General features: G+C 46.1%; 1 protein-coding gene across 5 annotated transcripts in view; it reads left to right on the top strand.

Moving 5' to 3' along the window:
- Positions 1-13,896: 13,896 nt before the first annotated feature.
- Positions 13,897-14,196, top strand: part of TSPAN9 (tetraspanin 9) — a 205,293-nt gene continuing 204,993 nt past the window's right edge. For 2 of the 5 annotated variants that reach the window (XM_053895000.1, XM_053895001.1), the window contains exon 1: positions 13,897-14,026. The gene's annotated coding sequence lies outside the window, so the exon portion shown is untranslated. The remainder of the gene's footprint in view (positions 14,027-14,196) is intronic. The other 3 variants (XM_019464831.2, XM_053895002.1, XM_019464832.2) reach the window with 3 other exon arrangements.

Raw genomic sequence — 14,196 nt, 5'->3', positions numbered from 1 at the left:
ATGGAGAGGGGTCTAAGAGATTCTAGTCCTGTCCTTGGCCACAGCTCCCCTTCATTGGGGGAGGTGTATCCACAAAAGAGGCTAAACAAGGCACTTATCACTGTCTTCATCAGGTACGATTTGGGCCCTAATGTCAGATTCTAGAAGGGCTGGCTTGAATGGCCTAGAGGTAAAAAAGGCTTTGTTCATCCCATAAACACTCACTGAGCACGTAGGATGTGTCTGGCACTTCTAGCTCCTGGGGATACAACGCTGAATAGAATCTTGGTGCCAATCCTAGAAGAGCTTACATGCTAACAGGAGGAGATCACACAAAAAAATCAAGAAAATAACATCAGGCCTCCTGTTCTGTATTCCCCCCCACCCCACTCCCCCTCCCACCCCGGAACCCCCTCCATGGCCATACCCAAACAGTCTTGGATCTGATCTCTGTGATGGAGGGCAGGCTACATGTCAGAGAGCAGCAGGAGTGTCAGGAACAAGGGAGGGCCGTTACCTCAATGCCTCTGTAGATGAGGGCCCCTGGGGCTCTGCTGCTGTATGAGTAGTAACATACAGTTCCATCTGCAGAGAAAACTCCTTACCTGAGAGAGGCGGGGCGGGGGGGGGGGCGGAGAGCGTGCCCTCCATAAGCATTGTAAAGAGCCACATCCACACATGTCCATGTGTGCAGAGCGTGCCCTTCCTGGGCTTTAGTGTATGGGTCATAGATGCAGGGCATCATCAGGAGCTCAGTAAAAATGCAAATTCTCACCCCACACGCCCCACCCCAGTTGTTCTGAAGTCTGCAGGTGATTCCTGTGCACATTCAAGTTGGAGAAGCAACAGGCTGGACTTTGACCAGGTGCAGAGAAAAACACCAGACTGTGACCAACTCCTAATAATTCCTCTTGCAGATGGAGTGTGGGGTGGGATATGGAGGGCTTCCTTCCCTGAGAAATGTATGCATTTGAGCAACATACTCACCACTGTTTGCAAAAGTTAGTTACTATAAATAAAATAGGGGAAAAAAAGAATAAAAGAAAATAAACAAGTTCAAATAAGGGTGCATTCTTTAATTTGACTTAGAATACTTGACTTGTAATATTTGCAACGGTCAACATTTCAAGAAATAAATATCTTTCTATACTTTGTATTAGCTTGTGAACTACTAACCCACTATCAATTGAGTTTTTATTGTTGGAGGGGACATTTTATGCATGGAAAAGAATACTTAAGGTTATTTATGTATTTTAATTTTTTTCAACTGATTAAAGTTGTAAATTTTGAGGCCTAATTTTATTAACTCAAGTTCAACTTACAAGTCTTGCTATTTTGTTCATAAAGCTAGTGTTTTATGTTAAATCTTTCACTTATTCTTTAATTAATGTTCAGTTAGCTCATAAATTCTCCTAACATTTAATATCACTTACAAACCCGATTGATTAAATTAGCTTAGACTGTTTAAGCTATAATTAAGCACTTCAAAAAAATCTAACAAGGCAGACTTACAAATCTAACAAATCTCAGATACTAAGAATTTAACACTAAGAACTTAAACACTATTCATGTTTCACATTCATACACTAAACATAGTAAGTCTCAACTTGTAGATCTAATCAGATTTATTTAAGCATTTAATCATCATTTAATCCACCTAAGTTATTAAATCAACATCACAACGCCAATACGTTACATGCTTTTATACTTTTCCCACACCTTAAAAAGCAGTTAAGAATTGTAAACGTTGAAATGGCTGATGCTTAACTTATGTTCTGTGAATTTTTTATAAAGCGATACATTTTTAAATTAATTTTTTAAAGTTACAAAAACTGTAAAGGTGCCTGGGTGACTCAGTTAGTTGAATGTCGGACACTGGCTCAGGTCGTGATCTCCTTGTTTGTGAATCCGAGCCCGCATCACATCGCATTGCATTGGGCTTGCTGTCAGCACGGGAGTCTGCGTCATCTCTGTTCCCCTTTCTCTCTGTCCCTCCCCCGCTCTCACTCTCACTCTCAAAAATAAATAAAACCTTAAAAAAATTTAAAGTTACAAAATTACAGACAGAACACAGATTATTCCAAGGATTGTTGCAGTTACTATCACACACACCCTTACACCTCTCACAAAAGTGTTAATATATGTCTGCGTCATTCACCATCTGTATATTTATTTCCAAGCCTCTACTCAGGCAAAGAAAGCAGAATGAGCCTCACAGTTGGGTTGAGATAACTGATGTGAAAGCAGGGCTCATACACACTTACGGACTAGAGTCGTGAGCTCCACGTTTGCAATTGCTGTACTGTTAGAGCTGTGGAGAGCCACCTGGAGATTGGACCAGTCTGGGGACGGGGTCTGGATGTGCCTTCTTAAAGAATGTCACCTGGCTGGACAATTTCCTGTGGGAGTGGCTTCCTGTGGTCAAATTTTGCCGGCCACAATTACAACATCCGTAAGACCTTCACTTAAAGAAAGAAAGTGCATCTCTTATCCCTGGGTGTCCCTTAAGTCGCACTGCCTGACACAGGTACAAGAAATCCACAGCTTAATTATTAACCCACTTGGCTATGGTATGCACATTGAATAGTTGACATTTTGGGGAACTCACATAGACCTTTTTTTTTTTTTTTTTTTTTTTTTAGTATAACCCATATTCTTTTTTTAAAGTTCATTTATTTATTTTGACGGAGACAGAGTGGCAGAGGGGCAGAGAGACAGAGAGAGAGAGAGAGAGAGAGAGAGAGAGAATCTCAAGTAGGCTCCACACTGTCAGCATGGAGCCTAACATGGGGCTCCAACTCCCAAACTCGTGAGATCATGACCTGAGCCGAAATCAAGAGACCGGCTCTTGACTGACTGAGCCACACAGGTGCCCTAGTATAACCCACATTCAATATCAAGATGGACTTGGGCTTCTCACAAGATGTTCGTTTCCTTTCTGATACTCAGACTGTTGCAGCTTTGCTTTTTCCCTCCCTGCCTTCATCTCTTTCCTCCCTCCCTTCCCTCCCTCCTTCCTCTCCTCCATCCCTCCCCACTTTTTCCTCCCTCCCTCCCTCCCTGCCTTCCTCCCTCCCTCCCTCCCTGCCTTCCTCCCTCCCTTCCTTCCTCCCTCCCTCTCTTCCTTCCTTCCTTCCCTCCTCCCTTCCTCCCTCCCTTCCATGCTTCCTTCCTTTGCTGTGTCCCTTTCCTCAAATATCTTTTGAAACTAACATGCTCTTGCATCATCTAGCGGATTTAGGCCTGCTTTGATTCTTCTTGCACCAAGGTACACTATCAGCTACTTTCCAAGAAGCCCTGGATTCTTTAAGTGGTGAGTGTTATTAGGGGCCAATATCTGGGCACTCCTTGTGCAAATCAGATTACCCTCATGAGGACTACAGGTGAGGAGGAGTTTCCACCTCCAGTCCAATAGTGAGAGAGCCAGAAAATGAGTTCACACTTATTTATCCAATTTAACGCCAACCTTACTAAGTCCCTGAGAAATATATATTCTATAAAGGCTTTCATTTTATTCCCCCACTTTTAAACTACCAGCTTTTAGCTACCAGCTGCTGCTTCTTCTTTCAAAACAACCTTAATATGTCATGCTATATATATTTTAATTATACTATGAATGAAACTTCCCATGTTGTAAATGAATGTATATTGACTTAGATCCCAGATGCCCTGGTCCGGGGCTGCAAATGTGTTCCTTGTCACTTTTATGATCCTTGAGTGTCTTATCAACCATCATCCTCTGGTCATTTTATTGACAGTCACACAATTTCATTTCATCCAACTCTATTGAATTCACTAGGCTTGATTCCAATTTCAAAGTGTTAGCTTCAGCTCTCTCCTTTCTCCCGGAGCAATCTTTGCCTTCTGGCTCTCCTCTGCCTTTCATACTGGAAATGGAGTTGTCACTTTGTTTCTCCCTGTTATCTTTAAGGCTCTTCTCAGGCTGTCCCAGTGTGTGTGCCTCAACCATCTGCTCTTTAAAGAGGCCAGACTTTTGGAGAAAATAGAATCAATATATATTTAGCAAAGCTAACCTATTTGACACAACATATTTTTGTAAGTAAGCAGATTTACCTTCCATAGTACCTATGATGGGGAAAGGCAGAGAACCTCATTTCCATCAGTTTGTACCTGAAGTCTAAGCCCCTCTTCCCTGTCACACCATCCATCCTCTGCCAAACCCTCCTCCTCAGGTGTCCAGCACTTCCGTGCCCTGATCCAGCTCCCACCTCCTTGCCTCCCACCTGCATCCACCATGCTGCCCCTAAGTGACTAACACACATCCCATATCTCCTTCCCTTTTGGGAGGACAGATCATAAGGTGCCTCCATGATCCCTGACTCCTGGCATTCACACCTCTGTGTGATGACCCTCCCTTGAGTGCACGTGCACCTGTGCTTCGAATGATTAAGATATGGCAAAGGTGATGAGATGTCACACTTGTGATTATGTTATGTGATACAAGACTCCGTCTTGCTGACCCACTTGTTCTAGGAGACTCTTTGCTGGCTTGATGAAATCAGTGTCCATGTTGGGAAAGCCCACATGCGAAGCACTGAGGGCAGCCTCTAAGAGCTGAGGATGGCTCCAGCAGACAGCCAGCAAGAAGCCAGTGTCCTCAGCCGTGCAGCCACAAGGAAGTGAATTCTGACAACCAACCTGAGTGAGCACGGATGCAGATTCTTCCTCAGTCGAGACTCCAGATGGCAAGCTGGCAAATACCCTGATTGCAGCCTTGTAAGATCCTGAGCAGAGGACCCAGCTAAGCCATGCTGGGACTGACTCATAGAAAGTGTGGGGTACTAAGTCTATGGTCATTTATCGTGCGGTAACAGATAAGTAATATACCTACCTACCTGCTTGTTCTATACCCTCCCACATGGTGGCTGGTTATGTTCTTCCACACCACAGCGTGGAAGCTGGGAGAGTGGGGGGGCTTTTCTTACTTCCCATTTCCTGTAGGCCATTTTTCTGAGTGTCAGCTGTGTGACTATGCCACCTTCTTCCCCCTCTGAGAGACTCTGCCATTTACCGACCCCCTGGTCTCTCATGCTTCAAAGATCTCAGCACCTGTCTTGTATTCTCCTCTCATCCATGTAAACTCAGCATCAGTTTGGATGAAGTTTTCAACAGGGCAACCCAGACTCTCAGTTTCTTAATTTCCTTCTCTTCGTGGGGCCATCTCTGTTCTCTCCAAGCCACCTACTTCCACAGTCACAACTGGGGCTTTGGCATCTCTGGGAACTGTTCCACTCAGACTCATGGAGTCAGGCTGCCCCTGTCTGACTTCTATCCCCTTTCCTCTCAGCTGGCAGTTCGACTACTCCCACCGCCACCATTTCCCTTCACCTCTGGTCTACAACCTCTCTAATTATCCCTGTACCATCGGCCCTCTCACTGTTTTCCCATCCTCCTTATCAAGCTTGGAAGTAATGTCTGTCCTGAACCTTGATCCTCTGTCATTTGGTCACACCCCTCTGGCAAAATCCCAACTGTGATGAACTTAAGTCTCCCAAATCAGGGTGCTTGCATTCAAGCAGCCTCTGGGAAAGCCACACAGTAGGACATATTGGTTCCATGTAAATTCATGGTTACTATGTTCAAAGGAGCCCTTATTACACCTAGGGGACACTAGTAAGTCTCTAGGATGAACTCACTCTCCCACAGTGATTATTTCAAACTCCTGGCCATTCCTTACACTTCGACTTGCAGCAAATGAACTTCTGTCTCTCTCTGTCTTTCAACTTCTCCCTTTAAACTCTCTAGAGGGGCACCTACCTGGCTCAGTCGGCTGAGCATCCGACTTTGGCTCAGGTCGTGAACTCGCGGTTTGTGGGTTTGAGCCCCATGTTGGCTCTGTGATGTTAGCCTAGAGCCCACTTCAGATCTTCTGTCTCCCTTTTTCTTTCTGCCCCTCACCCACTCATGCTCGCTCTGAAAAATAAATAAACATTAAAAAAAAAAAGGAGAAATAGAAGCCATCAAATGAAAATCTCCACCTAGGACACAAATCCACCCTGTTTGCTCCCATCCTATCCTCCTTCCTCCTGCTGCAGTGCAGGTGTTAATCTTTTCTGCCTTAGCCAAGTCTCTGCACTTCAACTTGGATTCCTTCCCTTCTCTTATTTTAGAAAAACTTTTACTATTTATGGTTTCTTATCTTTCCCATATATTCAACCATTTTTAAATTATTTATTAGAGAGAGAGAGACAGCAGGAGCTGGGGAGATGGGTAGAGGGAGAGAGAAAGAGAATGAGAATCTTTTTTTAAAAAATATAATGTATTGTCAAGTTGGCTAACATACAGTGTATACAGTGTGCTCTTGGTTTTGGGGGTAGATTCCTGTGGTTCATCCCTTACATATAACAGCCAGTGGTCATCCCAACAATTGCCCTTCTCAATGCCCATCACCCATTTTCCCCTCCCCCACCATCAACCCTCAGTTTGTTCTCTGTGTTTAAGAGTCTCTTATAGTTTGCCTCCTTCCCTCTCTGTAACTATTTTTTCCCCTTCCCTTCCCTCATGGTCTTGTTAAGTTTCTTGGGTTCCACATATGAGTGAAAATATATGATATCTGTCTTTCTCTGACTCATTTCACTTAGCATAATACCCTCCAGTTCCATCCACATTGCTGCAAATGGCAGGATTTCATTCTTTCTCATTGCCAAGTAGTATTCCATTGTATATATAAACCACGTTCTCTTTATCCATTTGTCAGTTGATGGACACTTGGGCTCTTTCCATACTTTGGCTATTGTTGATAGTGCTGCTATAAACATTGGGGTACATGTGCCCCTATGGATCAGCACTCCTGTATCCTTTGGAGAAATTCCTAGTAGTACTATTGCTGGGTTGTAGGGTAGTTCTATTTTTAATTTTTTGAGGAACCTCCACACTTTTCCAGAGCGACTGCACCAGTTTGCATTCCCACCAACAGTGCAAGAGGGTTCCTGTTGAGAGAGAGAATATTAAGCAGGCTCCACACTCAACATGGAGCCGGATACAAGGTTCGATCCCATGACCCTGGGATCATGATCTGAACTGAAATCCAGAGTTGGATGATAAACTGACTGAGCCACCCAGGTGCCCCTCAACCTCTTATTCTTGATTGGATCCTCCCCATAAGGGAGGGACTCCAGTTACCCATACATTAGAGATTTTTCTCTCGTTAAGATTGGTTACTTCTTTTGATTTATCTTCATATTCATTTTCTCCTATTGAGATCTTTATTTGGCCAGTAAGCCTATCCAGTGAATTTTTTTTTAAGCTCCAGATATTTAGTTCTAGAATTCCCATTTGATTCTTTTTTATTTTTTAATTAAAAAAATTTTTATTAATTTTGAGAGAGAGTGAGCGAGCACGTGGGCACATGTGAGTGGGGGAGGGGCAGAGAGAGAGGGTGGTTGAGAATTCCAAGCAGGCTCCACAGTGACAGCTCAGAATCTGACACAGGGCTCGATCCCACGAATGTGAGATCATGACCTGAGCTGAAATCAAGACTCGGATGCTCAACCAAATGAACCACCCAGGTGCTCCTGATTCTTTTTTATATTTTCTATTTTTCTGCTGTGGTTTCCTAGCTGTTCATTTATTATAAATGCATTTTTATTTGTACCCTTGAACATAGTTTTAATAGCTGTTTTAAAATTCTTGTCTGATAATTCCAACATCTGAGTTATCTTGGGATTGTCATCTGTTGCTTGCTTTCCCTTGAGAATGGGTCACATTATCCTGTTTCTTTGTAAGTTGAGTAATTTGGGATCGTATCCTGAATAATATGAAGGTTATGTTAAGGAGACTAGAATCTATTTTATCCCTAAGAAAAGTATGGATATTTTTCTCTTGCAAGTAATGAACTTGATTATACGCAAACTACAGACTCTGTACTCTGTAGTACAGTACTCTGTACTATCTGCAGCAGGCAATTGCTCAAGTCTCAGTTTGGTTCTTTCATCTTTACCTGGGATTCCCTGCTCATATATAGTTCAAGAAAGAGCCAGAGACTTGGGCAGAGTTTATGCAGAGAAATTTGGGTTCCTTTTCTTGGCCCTTTGCTTTCCTCTTTCTAGGATTCTTCCCTCACTCTTCAGCAACCTTGATTGCTCTAGGCTCTACCTTCTGGTTCCTCTGGCTGAGAGACAGTGGGTTTTCTTCTGGAATTATAGCTGTCCTATGCTGCATTGCAACTGTGGCTAACACAGGGAAAATCCACAAAAAATGGGAACTCACCTCATGTCAGTTCTTCTTCCACACTTTGAATCCCCTCCAAAATCTACCTACGTGGATTCACTCTCCAGAGTTCTCGGGTAGTTGGTTGGTTGGTTTGGTCTTCTTTTGTTCATTTGTTTGTTTTGAAAGTTGTCCAGAGTATATTGATATTATCTGTGAGAGGGTTGTTCAGTTAGAAGTGGACTCCTCTGTACCAGAAATAGGACTCTTTCCATTAATAGGTTCAATTCTCCCTGTTAAATTCCACAAACCCACCCTTGGTTCAAAATCTCCTTCAGCTCTCTGCTCCATGTATCTTCCCAGCTTGTTTTCTTAAGATAATTGTCTTTCTATCCCCATTTCTCAGCTTCTACTGTCTTTTCCACTCTCTCCAGCACAGCCTCTGTGTCTTCGCTGCAAAGAAATGGCTCTTTTCAAGATCCTTAGTGACCTTCAACTCATTGAATCTGATGGATACTTATTAGTCGTCATCTTCTTTGAACCCATGATCTTTCTCTTAAATCTAGTCCTCTTCCCCTATTGCCAATCTCGATCAATGGCTCCACCAACCATCCTCCTAGGAACCTGACAAGTCATATTTGACATCCCCCGCCATTCCCCATATTCATCACCAATCTGTACATTTCACCTTCTAAATTTCTCAGGTGTACCCATACCCTTCATTCACTACCACCAACCTAGACCAAACTAACTTCATCTTGTGTCTAGACCACTACTCGAGCCACCTGTATCCATTTTGGCCCCTGCCACCCTCCAATTCCTTCTCTATACTACAGCCAGAGTGATAGCCTCAAAATCCAAATTTGATGCTGTCATTCATTCTCTTATTTAAAACACTTCAGTGATGATTTATGTATCTTAAGACATATGTGCATGTCAAAATGCTTAATATGGTTCAATATAGTCTGCTGCTTATGTGATTCTATGCCCTTATCTTGCACTGTGCTCCCCACAACTCCCTTGCTCCAGACACGTTAACATTTCCTGTGCTGTGGCAAATTGATGATTGGATTTAATGCTTTTCATTGGTCAGCCCTTTTACATGTGGTTTTAAATTCTGAAGGGCAGAATTTAAGTGGTGATTTTAAACCACGGAATTGCCTTTGATAGGCATATAGTAATATCCTAAGATCATAAGAAACTTGATTTAAATGTAACTGATATGGTTATTACTGTTACATTAATTGATTTCAACCCACCATGCACGTTCCTCAGTTACTACCCACATGTTCAGATAGATGGTGTACATGTGGCACACACACTCGCCCTTACCAACAGCTACCACGTGTTTCTGAGTACTCTGCATTAGATGAACAAATACCAACAGCGTTAGCTTCACCTGAAGGCCTTCTGCAGGGGCGTTCTGCTTTTCTTGGCCTCTGCACTTTCTGTCTGACTTCACAATGTTGCCTCTGCATTTTTGTCTTTACAGAGTACATGCCGACCATGGTGAATCCCAGACACAGAGTCTGTACTTTTTCAGACAGGGTCTGACCAAGACTTTCTAAATCCTAGGTGGCTCTAAACCCTCTAGAAGTGCATGCTTCCTGTAGGCACTGACCCACCTTGGATCACACACATGCACAGGTGCACACCCACTCAGAATTACTGGTGCTTATTATATATATGCAATGGTTTTGATCAGTCTCTCTTTTTTTGTGCTTGAGAACATGGGTCTAGACCACTCTCACCCTGACAATACATCTGAAGAAAGCCAGGAGTCCAAAGCCCTAACTTGGCCCAGGGGTAGGCAAACTATGGCCTGATGTCTGTTTTTGTAAATAAAGTTTTATTGGAACACAGTCATGCTCATTTTCTTTATGAATGGTTTATGGCTGCTACAGTGGCAGGGTTGAGTAGTTGTGACAGAGACGGACTAGCCTACAAAGTCTAAACCATTTACTATCTGGCCCTTTACAGGAAAAGTTTATAGACCTGTGCTTTAGTACAATTTTCTAACTATTTTAGCATCAATCAATAACCAAGTGGAGTTGCCAGATTTAGCAATTAAAAATACAGGATACTCAGATAAATAATGAATACATTTTTTTTTTAGAATAAGTCTGTCCCAAATATCACTCGGCAACCCTATCACAAAGATGCAAGACTCCTGTCGTTCCCTTGGTCCTGCAACACCTATCTCACTGAGCTTCGAAAGAGAAAGAAGGTGAAGGGAAGAGGGGTCCTTAGGATGATTTGCATTCTTTAGAAGAGGGAGCATGGAAAGGAAGCAGAAAAACCATCTTTGGTCACTTCCACCTTCATCACCATGAGAATGGTGGGACTTCTGGTTTGGCCCTCTGGGTGTAGCTGGTGGGCCTCAGTGACCTGTAAACACTCTTGAAACCACATAAATAAATGTTGAAGGGAGCAGGGTAGGGGAGGACCTCTTTGATTCTTCCTGCTGGAAAGTGCATCCAGTTGATGGTTGCAAATCTTCTCACAGTCTGGTTTAATGCCCTGATTTTCATCCCCAGTAGATGCAGAAACTATCACTCTTTATTGGTAGATGTGGAGGTTGGCTCCTCACACACTCTGCTTCCTACTCTCCCTGCATGTCATCTCCATAGCAGAGGGTTGGTTGAAGTCACTTGTGAGGGAAGACACCACTGCAGTAACGTAGCATATGTAGCTGACACGGGCTGGACAGAGTAGCTGTTAAGTGCCAAGGCCTTGCAGCCAGACAACCTGGGGTTATATCCTGGCTCAGTCTTTTTTCTTTTTTTTTTTTTTTTTAATGTTTATTTGTTTATTTTTTGAGAGAAAGAGAGAGGGAGAGAGAGAGCATGAGCAAAGCAGGGGGAGGGGCAGAGAGAGGGAGACCAAGAATCCCAAGCAGGCTCTGAACTGTCAGCACAGAGCCCGGCACACAGCTTGAACTCATGAACGTTGACATCATAACCTGAGCTGAAATCAAGAGTCGGACACTTAACTGAGTCACCAAGGTACCCCCCGGCTCAGTCTTTTTTTTTTTTTTTTTTAATGTTTTTATTTATTTTTGGGAGAGAGTGAGGAGGGTAGGGGCAGAGAGAGAGAGAGGGAGACACAGAATCTGAAGCAGGCTCCAGGCTCTGAGCTGTCAGCACAGAATCCAGTGTGGGGCTTGAACTAGCGAACCGCAAGATCCTGACCTGAGCTGAAGTCGGATGCTCAACCAACTGAGCCACCTAGGTGCCCCCTGGCTCAGTTTTAATGGCCGCATGACCTGGGGGAAATTCCCTAGCCTCTGAGCCTCAATTCCCTCATCTGTGAAATGGAGCCACGGTGGTAGTACCTATCTCATGGAGTTGTCGGGATCAAATGAATTACAACGTGTGAAGTGCTTGGAACTGTGGCTGACACATAAGTACTTGATAAATGTTAACAGCTTGTTCTCTGCTTCTCAGGCTGACTCGGAGAAACCTGTGTGAATGTGGTGTTCCTAAAACTCAGCCTCAGGCAGTGTGAACTTTCCCCACTAGGTGTCACAATTCATCAGGCACTGTCCTTCAGCTTGACTTGGGGTAACTTGTGCTGATCACTTTTGATTTGATTTGGTGATTTCAACGGGGGTAAATGGACATAGAAATTTTTGAAGTCTTTGGGGATTCAGAAATTCCAGCGAAACCATTGACAACCAGGGCTGGAAGGAGCTGTTTGGAGTACTGCCTTTGTTCATAGTTAACGTGACATATAGTTTTTTTGTCCAAATCAGGCTATTTTGAGAGTGAAAGGGGGACTATTAATAACTCTGTCAGGACAAGTAGAGTGAATGGCTTGTGTCCTGACCACCTGGATATAGTCACCCTATCACTAGGGGAATTATTCCTCAGCATGTCCAGAATCTCCAGGACAGAAACTCGATGACATTCCTCAGAAGTCAGCTACAGAAAACTGTGGCCCCGTGCTTTTGGAAGCTCCCGCCCTAAGTACATCTTCCTCCTCATTAGTCCAATTATTTGAATTTTGTCCTCAATGGATACGACCCGTGTGTGTCTGCCTCACAGACTACAAGTCACTGTAGTGACTTTTTTGGTGAGTAATCCCACATCCTCTATAGCTTTGCCCCACAGGATATTTTTGCAGCTGCAAACCCCTTTGGGGGCACTGAGTCCCCATCTCTGGATGTGTAGATGAAGGGTGAGCAACCACTTTCTGGGGTATTGCTTAGGGACCTCTCATGTTTCTCCAGCCCTAAGGCTCCATAATTCTATTATTTCAGATTTGTGTATCTTCCTTTAAAGGGCAGGGGGAAACTAACATTTGTTAAACATCCAGCATGCATCAGATATTGTGCTTTGGCCTCCATGGTCTTAGTAAGCCCTGTGGCATTGATATTACTAAGTTATATTTCACAGGTTTGGAAATTGAGGTCTAGAGAGGTCACAACCCATAAGAGGCAGAGCTGGGATTACACTCAGAGTCTGATGGGTTCCAAAGCCCCATGGTTGCTCCCATACCAGGTTGCCTCTCTTTGTTTTTACAGTAGGACCACTCCCAGGCAGATATTGCTAGAAAGTCCCTTTCCCTCGCTGGGTCTTTCCTCTTCTGGAAGCTGGGCAGAACTAGCAGCATTGTGCTCAAGGGTAAAGGATTGCCACAGCGACTGAAGACATTGGGGTGGGTGGGGGTTAGTGTAGGAAGACTTTATGGGGCTGTGTGTGTGAACAAGGTGTTGAAGGAAGGAAAAGGGGAGTCAGAAGGAGGTGGGTTATTTGGTTAAGTGTTAATAGACAAAAGCAAGACTTTGAGTGTATAAGGGGAGGGGGCCCTGGAGATGAGAAGAAACTGCCAGTCTAATTAGGAGAGGTCAAGGGGTCCTGGTAATTACAGTCAGGTTAAAAAAAAAATCTGTCTCAAGTCATACTCAACACACCATGGTTGCACGTGGGGAGCAAAGAACCCGCCTGAGGACAGTAATACTGGAGAGGAGAGACGGCAGGCGCTCTCACTTGGGAAAAGAGTCAGGCCTTCAAGAATCCAGGCCCAGAAAGGCCTATAGGAAGCGCTGGGCCAGAGATGCCTAACTTGAATTTTCCTGCTTCAATTCAGTTCCTCCACCACACGGTGCCCTTTACCAACACTTGGAGGCCTTGCGCTCCTGGGGAGGCAAATAGCGGCTCCTCCTCCAGGGTATCTGCGGACAGGACCTACTACACACCGCGTGGTCAACATCTAGTCCGCCCGAAATACCGGAGACGGATTTCTCAGGCGTGGGGGCGGGGGCGGGAGACCGGCTGGCTTGGCTCCCGGGGGACGCTGGCGACCCAGGCCGCGACAGCCCCCGGGGCGGGGCGGGCGCGCGGCCTCCCGGGCTCCTCCCGCTCCCTCCCCGCGTCTGGTCTCGGCGGCGGCCCAGGCCCGCGGTGGCAGGGGGGTGGCGTCGTGCGGACGCCCCGGCTGAGCGGCGGGTCGGAGCCCCGAGGTGGGAGGGGAGGAAGGCTTCCGGAAGGAAGCCCAGAGGGCGGCCACGCCTGGCCCTGGACTCCGGTGCCCAGCGCGGCCCCGGCCTCACCACGGGCTCCCTCCGGCTCGGACGCTGGGGTGCGGCCAGGGGGTGTCCGAAGCCCCGGCCTCCAGGACCCGCTCCAGCTCCCTCTTAGGGCCCCGGCCCCCCCTCCCCTCGCGCTCCGGACCCCCTCCCCTCGCGCTTCGGGCTGCTGCCCCTCGGCCCCGCCCCTCCCCGCCGTCGGCCCCGCCCCGCGGCCTCGCCATTCCCGGGCAGGCCCCGCCCCCCGCCGCGAGCCCCCGGCCCCGCCCCCCGTTTCCGCTGGCGGCCGCGGCGGCGGCGGCGGTGCGGGAGCGGGAGCGAGCCGGGACCCCACGTTCCCCAAGCGCGGTGAGTGCGGTCGGGGCGGGCGGCGGGCCCGGGGGCTCGGGAGCGCGCGGCCTTGCGGGGCTCGGGCCCGCTGTAGGCGGGCCGCGCCAGCCCCGGCCCGGATCTCCATCGAGGGGAGCGACTCCGGGGCGTCCCGGGGAGGGGTGTCGGGAGGGCGGTAGTGGGCGAGC

Source organism: Panthera pardus, unplaced genomic scaffold (genome assembly GCF_024362965.1).
Source record: "Panthera pardus isolate Hobbes unplaced genomic scaffold, ASM2436296v1 HiC_scaffold_6, whole genome shotgun sequence".
NCBI classification, from domain to species: domain Eukaryota; kingdom Metazoa; phylum Chordata; class Mammalia; order Carnivora; family Felidae; genus Panthera; species Panthera pardus.
The sequence above is the reverse complement of the archived record's forward strand: the minus strand, read 5'-3'. Positions and strand labels throughout refer to the sequence as shown.